The sequence below is a fragment of the Giraffa tippelskirchi genome, chromosome 10 (assembly GCF_054371585.1).
Source record: "Giraffa tippelskirchi isolate mGirTip1 chromosome 10, T2T-mGirTip1v1.2.pri, whole genome shotgun sequence".
NCBI classification, from domain to species: Eukaryota; Metazoa; Chordata; class Mammalia; order Artiodactyla; family Giraffidae; genus Giraffa; species Giraffa tippelskirchi.
The window spans coordinates 6,927,043-6,929,965 of NC_137284.1; the positions used below are offsets into that span (position 1 = coordinate 6,927,043).

At 38.8% G+C, this 2,923-nt stretch overlaps 1 long non-coding RNA gene across 1 annotated transcript; it reads left to right on the top strand.

Annotated features, from left to right (window-relative positions):
* The first annotated feature begins 396 nt into the window (after positions 1 to 396).
* LOC145522950 (uncharacterized) lies at positions 397 to 1,368 on the top strand. The gene is made up of 2 exons (XR_014066264.1): positions 397 to 752; positions 1,098 to 1,368. It is a non-coding gene; the product is annotated as an uncharacterized LOC145522950 (long non-coding RNA).
* Positions 1,369 to 2,923: the final 1,555 nt, after the last annotated feature.

The following is a 2,923-nucleotide window of genomic DNA, read 5'->3' on the forward strand; positions in this document are numbered from 1 at the left end:
CACTGTGATTTGTTTTGGTGTACACCCTGGCAGAAAATCAACTGACTTCAAAAGTGATCAGTTCTGTATTCCCTATTCTGTTCCACTGATACACATCTATACTTTCGATATCACACTCTTGATTACTATAATTAATAGACAGTAATGGAAATAATGTAGAATTAACTTTGTTCTTTTTCAAAATCATTTTGGCTACTGTAGGTCCTTTGCATTTTCCACATAAATTTTAGAATCAGCTGGTTAATTTCTACCCCAAAAAACTTTCTGTGATTTGATTGAGATTACATTGAATCTATAGGTCAGTTTGGGAAGGATAGCTGTTTTTACCATACTGAATCTTCTAATCCATGAACATGGATATCTTTCTAATGATTCAGGTCTTCTTTTTCTCAGTAATGTTTTATAGTTTCTCCATAGAGGTTTTGCACACTGTGGCACAAGGGCTTAATAGCCCTATGACATGTGGGATCTTCCCAGACCAGCGATCGAACTGGTGTCCTCTGCATTGGCAGGCAGATTCTTAACCACTAGACCACTAGATAAGTCCTCTCTAGCTTCTTGATATTGAAATTAGATCACTGACTTTTCTTTTCAACCTTTCTTTTTTTCTAAAATATACATTTGGAGGTATAAATTGCTCTCTGGCCACTGCTTTAGCTACATCTTATAAGTCAGCATTTTTTTTTTAATCTGCTCATACTTTGATTTCTTTATCAAACTGTACTCACACTTGATGTGAAAGTCGCTCAGTCGTATCCGACTCTTTGCGACCCCGTGGAATTCTCCAGGCTAGAATACTGGAGTGGGTAGCCTTTCCCTTCTCCAGGGGATCTTCCCAACCCAGGGATCTAACCCAGGTCTCCCACATTGCAAGCGGATTCTTATTAGCTGAGCCACAACCACATTTTCATGAAGTCTGTATGAAAAGAAATCTCTTTAACTTTGGATATTAAAAAGCATCTTAACATACAGAATTCTGTCACATTTTCTTCCTTTTTCTTGTCATTTTCATCACAATTATTCATAAACAGACATATTAGGGACAGTCATCCTGCCACAAGTCATCACAAGACTCCATCTGTTGTTTAGTCGCTAAGTCGTATCTGACTCTTTTGCAACCCCACAGACTGTAGCCCAGCAGGCTCCTCTGTCCATGGGATTTCCCAGGCAAGAATACTGGAGCGGATTGCCATTTCCTTCTCCAATCTTATACATTTCGATATGTCATATTTTCAAAATAATTTCTTAAAAAATTTTCTAATTTCCATTATAATTTCTTCTTTGACTTATTATTTAGAAGTATGTTGCTTAATTTCCAAATATTTTGGAATGTAGTTATCTTTTTGTTTTGATTCCTTGATGAGTCTCCTAGATCAGAGATCACACTCTATATTATTTCAGTCTTTTAAAGTTTGTTGATACTTGTTTTCTGGCTAAACACATAATGGATTTTGGTAAACACTTCAGGTACACTTGAATAGAATGTGTTTTCTGCAGCTGTAGGTTATAGAGTGCTACATAGATCAGCTGATTAATCACACTATTTAAATCTAAATACTGGTTTTTTTGGGTCTGCTGACACTTATTGCTGTTCAGTCGCTCAGTCGTGTCTGACTCTTTGCGACACCACAGACTGTAGCACACCAGGCTTCCCTGTCCTTCACTATCTCCCAGAGCTTGCTCAAACTCATGTCCATTAAGTGGGTAATGCCATTCAACCATCTCGTCCTCTGTTGTCCCCTTCTCCTCCTGCCTTCAGTCTCTCCCATCATTGGGGTCTTTTCCAGTGAGTTGGCTCTTCGCATTAGTGAAGTCGAAAGTGAAGTTGCTCAGTCATGTCCGACTCTTGCGATCCCATGGACTGTAGCCTACCAGGCTTCTCTGTCCATGGGATTTTCAGGGCAAGAATATTGGAGTGGGTTGCCATTTCCTACCCCAGGAGATCTTCCTGACCCAGGGATTGAACCTGGGTCTCCGACATTGTAGGCAGACACTTTACCGTCTGAGCCACCATTAGGTGGCCAAAGTATTGGAGTTTCAGTTTCAACATCAGTCTTTCCAATGAATATTCAGGACTGATTTCCTTTAGAATTGACTGGTTTGATCTCCTTGCTGTCCAAGGGACTCTCAAGAGTCTTCTCCAACACCAGAGTTCAAAAGCATCAATTCTTCCGTGCTCAGCTTTCTTTATGGTCCAACTCTCACATCCATACATGACTACCGGAAAAACTATAGCTTTGACTAGATGGACCTTTGTCAGCAAAGTAATGTCTCTGCTTTTTAATATGCTATCAGTTGTGCTAAAACTCTAATTGTAATCATGGGTTGATTTCTTCTTTTAATTCTGTGATTTTTTTGCATATTTTGAAATTTTGTTATGAAGTACATAAAATTGAGGAGTGTTTTATCTTCCTGTTGAATTGACTCTTTAATAATTATAAAATATCCCTCCTTTTTTTCTAGAATACTTTCTCTTCCAGTCTACTTTGTTTGAAATTAATAAAGCCACACCAGTTTTCTTTTGGTTAGTGTGCTCATAGTGTACATATTCCATTAGTTTCTCAGTATTTCTGTGTTCTTAAAAGTATGTCTTTTTTAAAATAAAATTGTTTATTTACAGCTGTGCTGGGTCTTTGTTGCTATGTGTGGGTTTTCTCTAGTGTGGCAAGCAGAGGCTACTCTTCATTGCAGTGCACGGGCTTTTCATTGCTGTGGCTTCTCTAGTTGCAGAGCACAGACTCTAGGTGAGCAAGCTTCAGTAGTTGCAGTACTCAAGCTCAGCTGCTCCTTGACATGTGGTATCTTCCCAGACCAGGGATCAAACCCATGTCCTCTGCACTGGCATGTGGATTCTTAACCACTGGACCACTAGGGAAGTCCCAAAATAAGTCTCTTTTAACAGAATTAAATTGTCTTTTAAAAA